We start from the raw sequence: 17589 nt of genomic DNA on the forward strand, positions 1-17589 counted from the left end.
TTCTTTTTTGGGTATATTTATTATAGTAAAAAATAATGCGTTTTTTCAAAATTGTTGCAATTTTTTTTCGCAAAAAATAAAAACCGCAGAGCTGATCAAATACCACCAAAAGAAAGCTCTATTTGAGGGGGAAAAAAAAGGACGCTAATTTTGTTTGGGAGCCACATCGCACGACTGCACAATTGTCCGTTAACGAGACGCAGTGCTGAATCGCATAAAGTGCTCTGATCAGGAAGGGGCTGAAGTTGTTAAAGAAATCCCTTGGGGTCCCCCAGGTCAACAGAACTAGTGTCCCCATTGGAAGTTTTCCCCTCCCTATATTTCACTTTTCTGAGGACAACCCAAAATTTGGGATTTCCTGTACTTTAACTGATAATGGTTAACAGGCCAGAGGATGAATCTCCTTAATGTGGGCACAGACAAAAATTAAAAACTGACGGCTTCTAATCGCTCTGCACAAAAACAAAAATAAAAGATTTGCCTTTAGTTATGGTTTAACTTCGATCTCACTGTGCTTTTAATCTGTTATACACTGTGCTTCCTAACCTAAATACAAATGAATACTGTATGCTTTCTGAGGGGGGTGAGCCACCTGCTGGGTGTAAGGCTGCTTTCACACTGAGATGCTTTTCAGGCACTAAAAATAAGTGCTAAAAATAGCGCCTGCAAAGCCCCCTGAAACAGCCACTGCTGTGGCTCCAGTGTGAATGCCCTGAGGGGTTTCGCACTGGAGCGGTGCGCTTGCAGCGCGGTGATAAAAGCCCTGCAAGCCGCATCTTTGGAGCACTGTAGAAGCGGTATATATACCGCTCCTAAAGCGCCCCTTCCCATTGAAAACAACGTGGCAGCTCTTTACAGAATGTTTTAACCCTTTTCCGGCCACTAGCAGGGATTAAAACTGCCCTGCTAGTGGTTGCATAGCGCCGCTAAAATGACAGTAAAGCGCCGCTTTACCACCAACGCCAGCAACGCCCCAGTGTGAAAGTAGCCTTAGTAATGCTTTGTGGGACATGCTTAAAAGCAGTAAGGTGAGAGCCTCCTCCCTGTCCTAAATAAGGCCAGAGGTTACACACTGGTGAAACACATCCGTTCATCACGCTGGATGCATGCCCAACTACACCCATTTGTCTCTGAGACCCAGCGCCAGGCCCAAGGCAGAAATGCCCATTTTGACACACAGGGTAGCATGTGCGAGTTGTACATCTACCTGGCTGCACTAATGTCATCCCACAGGAAGCCAGTGACGTGTAAAGTCTGACACTAGTCAATGTTGGATATTGGGCAATTGGTCCGGTGGTATGAGTGTGCTAGAAGTTCTAATGACTGCCTGAGCTGGCACTAAATCTCTGTCTGTGCATGAGTACCTACATAGCTAATGCACATAGGATATCCTAGGAAATCCAGAGTGGCTGTAACCAGCTGCTAAACTTCTAAAACGCCTGCCTGTGCTGCTTACTAACTTTTATTTAGAAACATTACTGTGTTGGGCTGCTAAGGCTTAGTGGTTTATTCAGTGTTGCCTGGGTGTCAACTACTGCTGTGGTTAACAAAACCAATGACACATCTTTACCGTCGACTTTAGACTACTGGCTATGATGGACTGACATGGTTTTTGCTGTTGCTATGCGGTGTGTTCTACCTACCTGCTTTATTTCTAAACAGACTGCAGTTTTTATCCTGAGTAATATGTTTTAAACTAGCACCCAAGTATTCTTTATAGCCAGCCTATAGCGTGATACATTTGGTTTAACCTATCATTATTCCAATTGGTAGTAGATGTGTGGTGTTGCTATACATCACTAAGCATGACCTATTGTGATTTTGCACAGGTTTTTTTTTTTTTTTTTTTTTTTCTTCGACGTATACAACGATCAGCCATAACATAGCCCACCCAATATTGAGTAGGTCAACCACTTGCCACCAAAACAGCCCTGACATGCATGGACTCCAGGTTTCCAGCAGATAAATGCTCAATGCAGGCTTGTATTCCTCCCATAGTGCATCCTGGTTTTGTCTCTTCCCCAGGTAAGTGGCATAAGCACCCAGCCATCCAACTGCTGTAAAATATAAAATGTGATTCTTTTTCGACTAGGCCACCTTCTTCCGTTGCTCCATGGTCCAATTATGATGTTCACCTACCCATTGTAGGGGCTTTTGGCTGTGTACATAGGTCAGCATAGGCACCCTGACCAGTCTGCAGCCTCATTTGCAATAAACTATGATGCACTGTATTCTGGCCCTTTCTATCAGAACCAGTATTAACTTTCTAAGCAATCTGACTTCCCTCCCTAGGTGCATCAATGAGCCTTGTCCGCCCATGGTAGGTCCTGACCACTGCAGGCTGGGAACATCTCACGAGCTGCAGTTTTGGAGGTGCTCTGAACCAGTCATCTAGCCATTACAATTTTGGCCCTTGTCAAAGTCGGGCAGATCCTTACGCTTACCTACTTCTTTTTTTTTTTTTTTTGTGTCCTTTCAACGCATCAACTTCAGGTTCAACATGTTCACTTGCTGCCTAATATATCTCACCCACTTTCAGATGCCATTGTAATAGGATAATCTTAATGTTTTTCACTTTACTTGTCAGTGGTCATAATGTGATCAGTGTATTTCCCTTAGGATTATCTTCTCCGTGAGGTCGGAGGAGATTTTATGTGGTTTTCCACAATTGCATTATACTTATACTTGGGGTTTTTCCCCATTTACCCTTAGCCAATTGTTTTCTGGTTACATATTGGGCATGTGAGCATGGTGTGCTGATATCCAGACGGTATGTATGCTTGCCAAAGTGACAGCGTTGTTAGTTTTTAATGGTGAAGGGAGAATGAATATTTGTTATAACTATTTTTCAAACTATATTTGGCAATATTAAACCACGTAGGTCTTTTTGAGCAACCATTATACTTTCAGTGTCTTGAAAAGTATTCACACCCCTTGAAATTTTCCACATTTTGTCATGTTACCAAAAATGAAAATGTATTGGGATTTTGTGTGATAGACCAACACAAAGTGACACATCATTGTGAAGTGGAAGGAAAATGATAAATGGCTTTCAATTTTTTTTTTTTACAAATATCTGAAAAGTGTGGTGTGCATTTGTATTCAGCCCCCCTTAGTCAATACTTTGTAGAACCACATTTCGCTGCAATTACAGCTGCAAGTCTTTTGGGTATGTCTCTACCAGCTTTGCACATCCAGAGTGAAATTTTTGCCAATTCTTTTTTGCCAGCGGAGCCTGCACCCTATCACCAACACACTCCAGGATTTTTTAACCTTTGATGGACATCGCCACTTTATGAACCTGCAAACCAGTAAGTTTAAAAAAAACAACATATATTTATGTGAGAACTACTGGAGTTGGCTTTCTTCTAAGATTGCCCTGTATTTGGCTCCATCCATCTAATACCGTTTTTTATCGGCGAATATGAGTACTGATACCTGTGCTCAAGTACTCGCCAATAACTATTACTGATACCTTTGCATTGTGATTTTACAAAATGAATGGGCTCAAATTGCACTGCAAAGAATCGCATGCAATTTGAACAGGAATGCGGTGCAATTCCTGTCTGAATCGTATGCGGTCTCCCACACCTCTCCCATGTGAACCCAGGCTGAAGTCACTATGACAAGCCTGGGTTCACACAGAAGTGGTGGGGGAAACCACATGTGATTCGGACAGGAATCGCACTGCATTCCTGTTCAAAACGCATATGATTCTTTGCAGTACGATTTAAGCCCATTCATTTTGTATGGGCTCAAATCAAACAGCAAAGGTATCGGTTTCAGGTATCATAGTGCTCGTGCAAATGCTTAGTATTGGCACTGATACTGATATTGGTGCAACCCTAAAATTAATCACTACCTGTCTCGTTTCTTGAGGCCCTAAAATGACCAGACAGTACAAACACCCCCAAAATGATCCTTTTTTTTTTTTTGAAAATGGACACCCCAGTGTGTTTAAGAGGCATAGCAAGTTTTTGAAATTGTAATTTGTTACCATAATTTGGTAACAAAAAGTAAATAAAATTTAGATTTTTTTTTTTTTCACAAATCTATCCTTTAACAATTTATTTCTCACACTAGACATACTTCCTATTATACCCCAAAACACATTATTTTACTCTTCCCAAATATGAAGATACCACATGTATGAGACTTTTCTTCTGCCTAGATGAATAGAGGGACCCAAAACCCAGAGAGTACCTTAAGACAATCAAGGGGCATACATTCTGCATCTGATTTTATGACTACCTATCACATTTCTTGGGGCCCTGAAGTACCAAGACATGAGAAATGTCTACAAAATTATCATATTTCTTTTATACATCCCAGGACAGAAGATCTCTTCATATCCACTACAAGGGATTATGTTGTGTACTGTGAGGAAGTTTGGTGCCAATTGCTGAGAGGACTATCCTGCTTGGGTGATGGCGCCTTCCCTCCATGTTCTCTGTGATAGCTGGCCTCTTTGGACATTGTGCACCAATTTAGAACATGTGTGTTGGCCTAGGAGTTCTAGGTAGTATTATGGTAGAATTTTCTTCCTTTCCCTTTCATCCTTTGTTTTGGTGTGTGGCTTCTATTTCACATGCAGGCCCGTCGCAACAGGACAGGCAAACCAAACAACTGCTTGGGGCCCCAGCAGGACGGGCCCTTGCTGCGCCTCTGCTTCCTATAAATGCTGCGGCCTGTAGCGTGTCCGAGCTCCTGTTCCTTCCTCCTGCAGTCCTGTTGGGTACCGTGCGGTACAAGAGATTCAATTTCCTGTTCCCGGCCGGACTGACAGGAGATGCACACACTGAGTGCTCACTTCCTTTCAGTCCGGCCGGCCGGGAACAGCAAACCGCATCTCCTGCTGCGTGGTACATGGTGGGGGGGGGGGTAAAAAGAACACGGGGGGCAGTCATCAAGACCTGTTGCTCACAGTTTGATTAGACACGGTTGATTTTCCTTTGCATGTTGCACTTTTTGGACTTATTTCATGGACTGTATTAATATATGCTGGCACTAGTTATATACAGCATTTCCACTGTGTTCACACGGATTACATTCTAAAGGGAGGGGGTGGTGGTACAAAAGGTAACAGCTGTAGAGAATGATTTGATGGGGGTGGCTCGGGGACAGTTGTTAGGTTGGTGTGGGATAGGCTTCCCTGAATAAATGAGTTTTCAGGGCTCTCCTAAAGGTGGACAGGGTAGGGGCAGGGAGTTCCAGAGGATGGGAGAGGCTCTGGAGAAGTCTTGAAGGCGTGAATGGGAGGAGGTAATGATGGAGCTAGAAAGCAGGAGGTCCTGGGAGGAGCGAAGGGGACGATTTGGGCAATATCTGCAGATGAGGTTGGTGATCTAGATGGGGGCGATGTTGTGGAGGGCTTTGTATGTTATGGTTAGCATTTTGAATTTTACACGGTGGGGTAGGAGAAGCCAGTGAAGGGATTGGCAGAGAGGGGCGTCAGTCACAGATCGATTAGTGAGGTGTATTAGTCTAGCAGCAGCATTCATAATAGACTGAAGGGGGGATAGCCTGCTTAAGGGTACACCATTAAGGAGAGAGTTGCAGTAGTCAAGGTGGGAAGTAATCAAGGAGTGAATGAGTTGCTTTGTGGTGTCAGTCATTACATTGCATTACATTACATTAGTCAGGATTACATTGCACTTTGCACCAGGATTTGCTGCTTTATTGTTGCCCATGCATTTTTTTTTAGTTCATGTGACACATAGCAACATAACATTCTTTGGACTTTGCGCTTTTTGTTTGATTCTTATCGTTTGATGGTGGGGGACTCCATGTCCATTTACTTGGGGCCCACAAATTCCTTAAGCCCGGGTTCACACTTGTGCGTTGGGAATTGAAGCTGCGGTTTCACTGCACAGCTAAAAATTAGTTGTTCAGCGGTCCCTCTGTGTTTTAGCTGCGGATAAGCTGCGAATTCAGAAGTAACCTCTGAAGTTCCTAATTAGAGCTGTGAATTTTGATCTGGCCAATCGCTTGTTATCCATTTGTGAGGCTGCTAATAAAAAGAGTGATTTTCGTGGACACTTCCTGGTTGTCCAGGAGTCTGTAGTGTGTTTTTGTTTGTTAGCAAAATATGTGCTGCTCTGCCCATGATAATGCCAACAGTTGTTGGTGCAACAGCAGCAATCTTGCTGGAAGTAGAGAAGAGGAGAAGGAGGAGGAGAAGAAAATACTGGGTTGATCCCATAATTGTAAATTGGGAGGAGAGAGGCCAGTTCATGATCCTGTATGAAGACCTCCATGTGCATGATGAGACATTTTTTAATTACACACGCATGTCAATAAATAGGTGAGTCATTTACCTGCCAAACCATTCCTTTTTTTGCATACATATTTCCATAGTAGGGGATGTTTGAAAAAGACACATCAAGTGTAACCTTTGTGTGTGATTATGTCACTTATATTTTGATAAATAAGTGTTGTTTCCCCCACCCCAACACATTGTTGCCTCATTTTGATTGTCCCCATGGGGACAAGGTGCTTTGTGTGTGGGGGAGGGGGGATCACACGCCGCTTTGTTGTGCAGTTTGTGACCAGACAATTGTTGCTCAATTCAAATGCCAGTGGCTAGATCTATGTCCAAATGATGTCACAACTGCAAATGACATAGGATGTTATTTTTGATGCCACTTCTTTAACCTACATTTTGATGTAGATGAAGGATACAGGCCTTCTTTGAACAAATAATGTTCTCTACCACTTACCTTACTATTTTGAAGACTGTATGGCAAAATGTGTTTCATACATGTCATGTAACTAATCTATTGTTTTGTTGTAATTTCGTTTTGATGAATTGCTTGGATTAATCTCCCCTCTCTTGGAGCGTCAGAACACGTGCTACAGAACTAGTATCCAGCCTGCTGAAAGATTACTGATCACATTAAGGTACTTTTCTTCACTGATGTCCTTTGTCATGTGAATTTTGGAGCATCTAATTATTTTTACTAATGTTCAAACATGTAATTCTAAAGATATAACCCGACAAAAGTTGACATAATAAGGATTTATTGAATTATCCAAGATATATTAAAAATATATATATAAAAAAAAAAATAACGTGCCCATGTAGCCATCAAAAATTAACATAGAAAAAAAAATAAAAAAAGGATCTCAAGTAGGCCTCTTCAACATAGTTTGCCAAAAAGGTGTCCTCTTGGTCCTCAACCTTGGACAGACATCATTAATCATAGATTGTGATAGGTTTTTTGGAAAGGGGGCTCATTGGAGTAGTGACTGGCAGTAGCTGGGTCATCACTGGCAGTATTGGGAGCAGGTCTAGCCTCGCCATGTTGACTTGGCACATACCCTGGAATTGGGGATGGGATAGGGAATGTTACTGTGTGGCACTTCATATCTGGAGATTGCCTTTTCAAAACTAGAAGGATAGGATGGGGGATTATAGGGGTAAGGTTGGTGTTGTTGTTCATGGTATTGCACGTATCTGGGGTAGTTAACGGGAGGTTTTGGTGGTGGCACATATGGCACTTTAAATGAAGCTTCCTGAGAAGGAGTGCAGCACTTGTTCAATAGTGTTTCGCATTTCAAAGTAGCGCTCTGGTGGTACCTTTTTAATTAGAGGGACAAAACTGAGCGCCAGTATAGTATCCGGACATAAAAAAAAGCATCCACCTTTTCTGACATGTTTTCAACATTTCAAGTAGGCGCTTACTTATGTCAGGTTGGGACTGAGGTGCTCGTCTCCGTTGCACTTTGGCTGGCAGAACAATGTCTGCAGTAGCAGATGAAGGCCCAGGGATAGCCTCTGCCACTGCAGATTGTTCATCTGGATTGGTTTCCCAAAGATTGGACGAGCTTTGGATTTGTGATAAATCCTCTGTGCCTTCTGGAAATTCAATGTGGCCTTGCGCCTCTGGTTGGTCGTCCATTACATCTTGTTCCTCCCAACTAGCTTCTGTCCTGTTTTTCAAAAATAAAGAGGGGAACTTAACTAGGCATAATCAAAGTTAAGACGTTAGCAGATACATAGATGATATAGATGAAAACTTACTCCCTCATCTCCACAATGGGTTGCAGAAAATCTAAGTCCCTGGCAACATGGGCGTCCGCAGAACTTTTTCCAAGGGGGGGCACCATTTTAAGGCCACTCATGCTCCGCCCCTTTTCGACAATCTCATGAAAATCTTTCCACTGGTAATACATATGTGTTATATAACAGATAATTCATCTTCACTTTGTATTGGAAGTTACTCTGGCAGCTGTGTCCCATGCCCATATAGCCTAGAGAATGTACATCTTTTTACATTGCAATACATCTGTTGTGGCCATATTTTGATCTCATACTGTCACTGTATAGGCTGTTTTCATCAAGATAAAAATATGGCAACAACAGATGTATTGCAATGTAAAAAGATGTACATTCTCTAGGCTATATGGGCATGGTACGCATGCAGCCACCTGAGTAACCTTGCGGACGCCCATGCTTTCAAAAACCAGCCCTGGAAAAAATTTCATACCAGCCTCACAGCATTATTATACCAGCCAACAGTATAACGTCATTATTTTCTTGTTCATGAAAGGGAAAACCATACATTTTAAAGCACATTTGATGAAGAGAGTATTAAATATAGATATTAAATCACATAGGGCTTTATATATATATATTCAAATTCCAGTTAATAGTGGTGATCAATCGTCAAGGGGGACCCCAGAAACTCAGAACATGGGGGGGACCACCTTCTGCAGAAAGAATACTCTAAGGTAAGGTGGGTGGGTTACTAATATAAGGCGGAAACCCTTTATATCAGTGCCCCTTACATGATCGTATTCACTCTCACCTTACATCAGTCACTCCCCGCCCTCGAATGGCCTGGCGGTGCTTTCACTGACCTCCTCTCAGGTGCACTGTGCAGGGCTCAGTCAGTCGGCTCCAGCTTGGTGACTCTGGTTTTATCCTATAGTCTCCTGTCCACAGTCCACACAAGTCTGACATCTCCCATGGCCCCCATCCCGGCGGTGCTCCCACTTTTGACTCCTCTCCAGACTCCCTCAGAGACTGCAGACATGCTACAGGAGATGGTCAGAGACTGCAGACTTGATGCAAGAGTTCAATGCAGCCTCACCAGTGCCCATCAAATGCAGCCTCACTGTGCCCACCAATGCAGCCTCATTGTGTCCATCAAATGCAGCCTCACTGTGTCCATCAAATGCAGCTTTACTGTCCCGTGAATGCAGTCTCACTGTGCCCATCATTGCAGCCCCTCCTGTGCCCCATGTCCTAGTCTGCAGTCCCTGTCTATGGGAAGGTGTGTTGATGCTTGGTACGGTACCTTGCATGCCAGCAGGATATCCATGACGGCCAGCAGCAGGCAGGGTCTGTTCTCCTTTTTGGATGGGGCCGTGCTCCTTCCAGAGGATCTGTCTGCTGTGAGATGGAGTGGTCCCTGGCCACCTGCACCTTCAGCTGTCCTCATTTTCCAGCCCCAGTCAGCCTGCCCTCTGGTCCTGGGGAAGTGGAGAGCACTGAGTGGGAGTTGGAGAGAAGGGGGAGCAAAGAGTACTGGCAGGGTTGGAGAACACATGGGTGGGGGCAAAGAGCGAGGGGGAGTGGAGATCACAGGGGTGGGGAGCGGAGAGCGCTGGGGGGGGCCAATAAGAACAGGGGTAGAGAGCACGGTAGGCTGAGAGCACTGGGGAGGCTAAGAGTGTAAGGTGGTGAAGAGCACTGGGAGGGCAGAATAACAGGGGTGGAGAGCATGGGGGCTGGAGAGTACTGGGGGGGTACAAAGAGCAGGGGGGAGTGGAGAGCAATGGGGGGAGCTTGAGAGCACCAGTGGGGGCCAGAAAGAACAGGGGACTGGAGAGCACTATGGGGGGTGGAGAGCATATGGGTGGGGGAAAAATGCAGGGGGAGTGGAGAGTACAGGGGTGGGGAGTGGAGAGTGCTGGGGGGAGCCAAAAAGAACAGGGGTGCAGAACACAGAGGGTAGAGAACACTGGGGGGGGGCTGGAGAGCACCAGGGGGCAGAAAGAACAGGGGTGGGGAGAATGGGGGGCTGGAGAGCACTGGGGTGGGGGCTGGAGAGTGATGGGGAGAGCTGAAGAGCACTGGGGGGAGAAAGAACAGGGGGGGAGCACTGGGGGGAAGAACAGGAGGAGAGCACTGGGGGGAGTGGAGGGCACTGGGGGGGACAGGGGGGAGAGCACTGGAGGGAGGGGAGAGCACTGGGGGGGACAGGGGGGAGAGCACTGGAGGGAGAGGAGAGCACTGGGGGGGAAAGAACAGGGGGAGAGCACTGGGGGAAGAACAGGGAGGAGAGCACTGGGGAGGAGAAAGGGGGGAGAGCACAGAGGGGAGAGGACTGGTGGGAGTGGAGATCACTGTGGTGGGGAGAACAGGGGGGGAGCACTGGGCGGAGTGGAGAGCACTGGGGGGGAACAGGGGGGGAGAGCACTGGGATGGTGGCTAGAGAAGGATGGGGAGAGCAGGGGGGCCAGCAAGAACAGGGGAGGAGAAAACTGGGGGGGAGGCAGGAGAGTGTGGTGGATGAGAGCACTGGGGGGGACAAGGAGGAGAGCACTTGGGGGGAGTGGAGAGCACTGTGACAGGGAGAACAGGGGGAGAGCACCGGGGGGAGTGGCGAGCACTGGGGAGAGAACAGGGGGGAAGCACTGGGGGTGAACGGGGGGAGTGGAGAGCACTGGGATCATGCTAACTGATGTTACCTGTGGTTGCTTGCTGTTCTTGTTGCCTAGGCAGGCACAGCACAGCAGGTAGCAGAATATACAGTAACTGGGCTGGGCGGCTCACAGACTGCCAGTGTCAGGCCAGCATATCACTCGGCTCGTCGGCAGCTTGAGTGGGCGGATCCACAACACGATGTGAGTGAGAGTGACACACCTACACTACACAGGCAGCCAATCAATGAAGAGGAGGAGTGGAAAGGCTGGCCTGCGGAGCGGTGTACACTGGACAATGAAAAAAGCAGAGAGCAGCCAGCAGAGAAACAGTGACAGATGTAGGAAAAAAGTCTGTGGCGGCCGCAATTGCATCGCGGTCGCGGCGGACATTAAACATAACACACATCCAGGTGACACAGCCAAGTAGCCAACAACACCTAATGATTCCAGGGGGGGGGGGGCAACTGCCCCACCCTTGCCCGTATTTGCGGACGCCCATGCCTGGCAAACATATAGGGTAGCCTTGGCGCTGCCCCCAAGCCACTCCTTGCTTCTTTGATGTGACGCATATATTTGCGATACACATCACGCATGCTACGCCACCTTGTCTGTAAGTAGTGCACCGAGAACCATAAAAAAATAATAATTTTATTTATGTTTGCTTTTAGGTACCTAGCAACAGGAAATTCTTTTGGAAGTTTGCACTATGAATTTAAGGTTGGGAAGTCAACTATTAGTGGCATCGTTAATGAAACCTGCCTAGTCATATGGGAAGAACTGAAAGATTTGGTTATGAAGAAGCCAAAAAAAAACAAATGGTTGAAGATAGTGGAGCTGGTCTGGGAGCCATAGATGGGAAGCACATCCGAATCCTCAAGCCTCCAGCTAGTGGGAGCCAATATTTTAATTATAAGAATTTTTTTTCATTGGTATTAATGGCAGTGGCAGACGCCAATTATAAATTTATTTATATTGATGTGGGCTCTTATGGCAGCAGCTCGGATTCTAGTGTATTTTCACATTCCTCATTTGGCTTCATGCTGCATGAGAATACACTAGACTTGCCCAATCATTCTCCCCTGCCCGGAAAACAACAGCCTTCTAGACATGTGCAGAGTAAAATATTTCGTTTCGGAATTTCGTTTTCGTCTGAAAACTTAATTTATTTAGGTACTCCCGAAATTCGTTTTTATTTATTTCGTTTTTCGTTCAAAAATTGCATTCGTCCGAAAATCCACATGAATCACGGTCGAATCTGTCTTTGAAGGCTTATGGTGTCTGTCGAATGTATAAAGAAGATTCGACGGAGCTAGTATATAGCATACTTTAGAACCCTATTAAAGTCTATGGGACTCCAACGTTCAAAATCTAAAGTGCTCATTTTAAAGGCTAATTTGCAAGTTACTGTCCTAAAAAGTGTTTGGGGACCTGGGTCCTGCCCCAGGGGACATGGATCAATGCAAAAAAAAGTTTTAAAAATGGCTGTTTTTTCGGGAGCAGTGATTTTAATAATGATTAAAGTGAAACAATAAAAGTGTAATATTCCTTTAAATTTCGTGGGGGAGGGGTTGTCTATAGTATGCCTGTGAAGGGGCGCATGTTTCCCGTGCTTAGAATTGTCCCTGCACAAAGTGTCATTTATGCAGGAAAAAAAGTCCTTTAAAATCACTCGCAGCTATTATGAATTGTCGGCTCCCGTAATACAGAGAACACTCATTGAAAGTCATTGATAAAAAAATAAATAAATAAAAAAAAGCGTGGGGGTCCCCCAAATTCAATTACCAGGCCCTTCAGGTCTGGTATGGATATTAAGGGGAACCCTGCCTCAAATTTAAGAAAAAATTTGACGTGGGGTTCCCCCTAAATATCCATAACCAGACCCTTCAGGTCTGGTATGGATATTAAGGGGAACCCCGCGTCAAATTTTAAAAAAAATTGACGTGGGGTTCCCCCTAAAAATCCATACCAGACCCTTTATCCGAGCACGCAACCTGGCAGGCCGCAGGAAAAGAGGGGGGGACGAGAGAGCGGCCCCCCCTCCCTCCTGAACCGTACCAGGCCACATGCCCTCAACATTGGGAGGATGCTTTGGGGGTCTGTGACCCCTCAAAGCACCTTGTCCCCATGTTGATGAGGACAAGGGCCTCATCCCCACAACCCTGGCCGGTGGTTGTGGAGGTCTGCGGGCGGGGGGCTTATCAGAATCTGGAAGCCCCCTTTAACAAGGGGACCCCCAGATCCCGGCCCCCCCCCTGTTTGAAATGGTAAGGGGGTACAAAAGTACCCCTACCATTTCACAAAGAAAGTGTAAAAAATGGTTAAATAAAACAAACACACTTTTGAAAAATTCCTTTATTAAAAATAAAAAAATAAAAAAAAGATTCCAGCGGCGGTAATCCACTCTTGCTATCCAGCGACGGACGGTCATCTCTCCAGCGATGTCTCATCTCATCCAGCGCAGCGATCCATCCTTCTGTCTCCGTGGAGGAGACACTGCAAGGATTCCGGCGGCTGACGTTTCTTATATACGGAGGGCGGGGCCACCCGTCACCTGACCCCGCCCCCCTCTGACGCAAGGGGAAACCCGGGGTTCCCCGTGACGTATAGGTGACCCCGCCCCCCTCTGATGTAACGGAAACCTGCCTGTGTTACATCAGAGGGGTGCGGGTCACCCCTACGTCACAGGGAACCCCGGGTTTCCCCTTGCGTCAGAGGGGGGCGGGGTCAGGTGACGGGTGGCCCGCCCTCCGTATATAAGAAACATCAGCCGCCGGAATCCTTGCAGTGTCTCCTCCACGGATGACAGAAGAAGGACGGAGGATTCGCTGCGCTGGATGAGATGAGACATCGCTGGAGAAATGACCGTCCGTCGCTGGATAGCAAGAGTGGATTACCGCCGCTGGAATCTTTTTTTTATTTTTAATAAAGGAATTTTTCAAAAGTGTGTTTGTTTTATTTAACCATTTTTTACACTTTCTTTGTGAAATGGTAGGGGTACTTTTGTACCCCCTTACCATTTCAAACAGGGGGGGGCCGGGATCTGGGGGTCCCCTTGTTAAAGGGGGCTTCCAGATTCTGATAAGCCCCCCGCCCGCAGACCTCCACAACCACCGGCCAGGGTTGTGGGGATGAGGCCCTTGTCTTCATCAACATGGGGACAAGGTGCTTTGAGGGGTCACAGACCCCCAAAGCATCCTCCCAATGTTGAGGGCATGTGGCCTGGTAGGGTTCAGGAGGGAGGGGGGCCGCTCTCTCGTCTCGTCTGGTATGGATTTTTAGGGGAAACCCCACGTCAATTTTTTTTTAAATTTGACGCGGGGTTCCCCTTAATATCCATACCAGACCTGAAGGGTCTGGTTATGGATATTTAGGGGGAACCCCACGTCAAATTTTTTCTTAAATTTGAGGCAGGGTTCCCCTTAATATCCATACCAGACCTGAAGGGCCTGGTAATTGAATTTGGGGGACCCCCACGCTTTTTTTTATTAATTTATTTATTTATTTTTTTATCAATGACTTTCAATGAGTGTTCTCTGTATTACGGGAGCCGACAATTCATAATAGCTGCGAGTGATTTTAAAGGACTTTTTTTCCTGCATAAATGACACTTTGTGCAGGGACAATTCTAAGCACGGGAAACATGCGCCCCTTCACAGGCATACTATAGACAACCCCCCCCCCCCTACGAAATTTAAAGGAATATTACACTTTTATTGTTTCACTTTATTCATTATTAAAATCACTGCTCCCGAAAAAACGGCAGTTTTTAAAACTTTTTTTTGCATTGATCCATGTCCCCTGGGGCAGGACCCGGGTCCCCAAACACTTTTTAGGACAGTATCTTGCAGAATCTTTTCTCTCTGTCAAATCTTTTTTCTCTGTCGAATATTTTCTCTATATAATCTTGGACTAATAGAGGTAAGGTTAGGCACATTCGAACACAGGTTCTATAGACACAGATTGTTGTCAGAGTCATGTCGAATCTCCTATTCTATATCGAACTGTTGTAACAATGAAAACGAAAATAAAGCATTTATTTATGTCGGATCTTTCGTTTTTCGGATTTTGTGCTTTCGTTATCGTTTGTCAAAACGAAAACGAAAATAGCTGAAATTCGGACGAAAATGCATTCGGACGAAAACGAATGCACATGTCTACAGCCTTCCCTCCCATATGTATTTGTAGGAGATGAAGCATTTGCACTTTCAGAGCACATGCTCAGGCCTTTTTCAAGTCGCTCTCTGACAACAGAAAAAAAGAGTGTTCAATTATAGGCTCAGCAGGGCACAACGAGTAGTAGAATGTTCATTTGGTATACTATGCAATAAGTGGAGATTCTTGCATAATTCAATAAACCTCAGTATTGACCATGCTATCAGTGCTGTTAAAACAGCCTGTGCATTGCACAACTCTGTGCATGAACGAGATGGCTATCTATTTGAGGATTCCCTGAGCCATAACATGGAGGTGGCACAGTGGAATGTTACTAGGGGCAACACTACTGGTACACATATTCGTGGTGAATTCCAAAAATTCTTTGTCACCAGCTGGGGAGGTGCCTTGGCAGATGAATTCTATATAATCAAAAAAGGTGTGTATTTGTTTGCATTATATTATCAGGGCCTTTACAAAATGAAAAGTGTGCTGTAACAAATGTTTTTTATGTCATTTTTATTTTTAAAAATAAAAAAAATGTTGTTCACATTTTGTGTTGTATATTATTTAGCAAACCTAAGCGAATCTAAGAATTAGTAATTGATTTAGGGACTCCATCGCTGGATGATGCTGTTATGTGCCTAATGTTGAGAGCATGTGGCCTGGTGTGGATTTGTGGGTGAACGCACGCTGTTGTATAGTAAAATAATATTAGAATTCCTAAAAATGGACAACATAAGGAAACAACAGGGCAGCATCTACAGGTAGTGAAAGGAAAAAAAAAAACGTACATTTGTCAGCCTGAACTTGGGATGACCACATGCTCCGCTCTGGCAAGATGTTTCTGGTAATTTCCAGCCAAGCACGCTTTTTAAGAACGTTGTCCTTATATTTAGGATGCCGGGTGTCATAAATCATTGGTTTCTCCCTCACAAGTCTGATCAGCTTCTCACAATCCACAGATTCTTTCACCTTTGATGCCACTTTTCGCCCTCTTTTTGCCATGCTTGATCTCCGGGCATCACCACAAAACACACAGGGGAGGAACTTGAAGAGGGGGAGGTGTAGGAGGAGGGGAGATAATTTATGCTCACACCGCAACACAGCTGCGAATCAAATGCGTGCCCATAGAAGATAATTGGCTTGCAATTCGCACAGCAATGAGCATAAAACGCACACAGTTTTTCTGCAATGCGCAGTGCGAATGCAACGCACATATGTGAACTTGCCTCATTCAAATTAACTTATTTTAAAATGTCTTGCGAATTGGATGAGTTGTAAGCCGCATCTAATTCGCATACGTGTGAACGGGGGCTCAAACGGCCCTGCGTTTGGGGTACAGTCCCCCAAACATATTTGTTTTTTAAACTGCTCTGTAATTGTCCAAACCTGTGCATGTTCATTTCTAACATGTCATGTTTTTTATGCTTTTACTTTCTTTAAAAATAGTTTGTTACTTACAGATCTCAGAAGCAAATTTTAGCTGTGGGCATCTGAAGCCCTCCTGTGCTCATTTCCTGGATTTCTGTGCAGATGACTACCCAACATGCACCTCCAGAACTCGCACATGCTCAGTAATGTCTCAGCAAGGCCATCTTTCCTAACAGGTTTCCATAGCAATGTAAGCGTCAGCAGAAGCTCCCGTCCAATTGCTATAGCAACCTGTTAATCGGAGGACAGGAGAGGAAAGTAATAGAAGTCGGATAAGGCAGGGAAAAGCCCCGAATGCACCCCCAATAAATTTTGACAGGCAAATGTACCATTAACATCATTAACTATGTATATGTGTGTGTGTGTGTGTGTGTGTATATATATATATATATATATATATATATATATATACAGTATCTCACAAAAGTGAGTACACCCCTCACATTTTTGTAACTATTTTATTATATCTTTTCATGTGACAACACTGAAGAAATTACACTTTGCTACAATGTAAAGTAGTGAGTGTACAGTGAGTATAACAGTGTAAATAATTTGCTATTCCCTCAAAATAACTCAACACACAACCATTAATGTCTAAAACGCTGGCAACAAAAGTGAGTACACCCCTAAGTGAAAATGTTCACATTGTGCCCAAAGTGTCAATATTTTGTGTGGCCATCATTATTTATTTTCATACATCAGGGGACACAGAGCCATAGTAGTTACTATGTGGGTTATAGGGCCACTGATAGGTGATGGACACTGGCATGCCCTAAGGCAAGGCGTGCACTCCCTATATAACCCCTCCCACTACTGGGAGTACCTCAGTTTTTTCACCAGTGTCTAAGGTGTTGGTCATGAGTAAAGATGTGCTGTACTGAGCTCCACTGTAAGAAATCCTTTCTGGGGCTAGCCATGCTGACCGGATCCGTTCAGAGTGTCCTTTCATGGGCCCTAAGGAATGGTACCCAGGCCTCGTGTCCAAAGAAACAAGGTTTTGCTTGCGAATGCTTCTCTTTTTAGAGAGCTGGACCCTGGGATCCAGTACTTTTTAATAGTAAGGCCATTACGTTTTTACTGGCAGGGTGCTGTTGCAGGTCCAGGATTTTGGGTAACCTCTAGGTTTCCCTGTTCCTGAAGGTTTCGGAGCCACCATGAAGGGTGAAGATTGGGTTTATCTCAGATAGCCCTGCGGCGGGAAGGTAAGTGGAGATTTTTTTATGAATTTATCCTTTTAAGTTTATAATGTTGTCATGCCTATGTGTCACCACTGGGGGTTGTACTGAGCACTCACCGCCTCATGCTGGAAACGGCACTGTATCAGAAGCCATCATTTCCTCCGGCCAGAGC

At 45.1% G+C, this 17589-nt stretch overlaps 1 long non-coding RNA gene across 1 annotated transcript; it reads right to left on the bottom strand.

Annotated features, from left to right (window-relative positions):
- Positions 1 to 7003: 7003 nt before the first annotated feature.
- Positions 7004 to 16341, bottom strand: LOC143964331 (uncharacterized). The gene is made up of 2 exons (XR_013271120.1): positions 16270 to 16341; positions 7004 to 7932 (listed from the first exon to the last, which is right to left on the bottom strand). It is a non-coding gene; the product is annotated as an uncharacterized LOC143964331 (long non-coding RNA).
- Positions 16342 to 17589: the final 1248 nt, after the last annotated feature.

This window comes from Lithobates pipiens, unplaced genomic scaffold, assembly GCF_037356315.1.
Source record: "Lithobates pipiens isolate NorthernLeopardFrog02 unplaced genomic scaffold, aLitPip1_a1.2 Scaffold_8, whole genome shotgun sequence".
NCBI classification, from domain to species: Eukaryota; Metazoa; Chordata; class Amphibia; order Anura; family Ranidae; genus Lithobates; species Lithobates pipiens.